The sequence below is a fragment of the Branchiostoma belcheri genome, unplaced genomic scaffold (genome assembly GCF_001625305.1).
Source record: "Branchiostoma belcheri isolate BF01 breed outbred unplaced genomic scaffold, Haploidv18h27 scaffold1, whole genome shotgun sequence".
Taxonomy (NCBI): Eukaryota; Metazoa; Chordata; class Leptocardii; order Amphioxiformes; family Branchiostomatidae; genus Branchiostoma; species Branchiostoma belcheri.
Window position 1 is genome coordinate 2,953,982 of NW_017802379.1, and position 479 is coordinate 2,954,460.

General features: G+C 49.1%; 2 protein-coding genes across 3 annotated transcripts in view; one reads left to right on the forward strand and one right to left on the reverse strand.

The window, feature by feature from the left end:
- Window positions 1-479, forward strand: part of LOC109464726 (serine/threonine-protein kinase Chk2-like) — a 145,298-nt gene that overhangs the window by 83,556 nt on the left and 61,263 nt on the right. The gene's annotated exons all lie outside the window — the stretch shown is intronic.
- LOC109464705 (leucine-rich repeat-containing protein 4C-like) overlaps window positions 1-479 on the reverse strand; it is a 71,655-nt gene that overhangs the window by 37,815 nt on the left and 33,361 nt on the right. The window contains exon 1 of one of the 2 annotated variants that reach the window (XM_019761786.1): window positions 127-167. The exons of the other annotated variant lie outside the window; for it this stretch is intronic. The gene's annotated coding sequence lies outside the window, so the exon portion shown is untranslated. Of the gene's footprint in view, window positions 1-126; window positions 168-479 lie in introns of those variants that run through there. 2 annotated transcript variants of the gene reach the window in all.

The following is a 479-nucleotide window of genomic DNA, read 5'->3' on the forward strand; positions in this document are numbered from 1 at the left end:
GCCCTGCTATTTTGCTTTGTCTGCTAATGCATCAGCATAGTAATTGAATTGGCAACACCCATTATCACTAATGCCCCTGTATACACTTCTTTTAGCGTCAGGACAACAACAACCAAGAGGGCTTACCTGGAAACCTCAATGAAACCACAGAAATGCGCTCAGTGATTTTTAGCACGGCAGGCAGCGAAAGCGTGATTGGAAGCTAGCAGTAGGTGCAGGGACCGCCGACACTGCAGTCCTCCTCCCGTAAAGTCCTTTGGCCGGGAAGATGAATGATGTTATTAGCATTGTACGCAACCAGGAGGTGACATGGCCCATCAGTCATCTCCAAACCATGGACTGGAACTCGCAAAAGGCAGGGGAGATCATGGGGGATCAACTGCAGGAAATCAACAAGGATTTATACGTCTTATCGCTCAACCAAATTTGGAGTCTCGCGAGACGTGCGATAGGTTGGCAGAGAGACAGATGACCCCTCC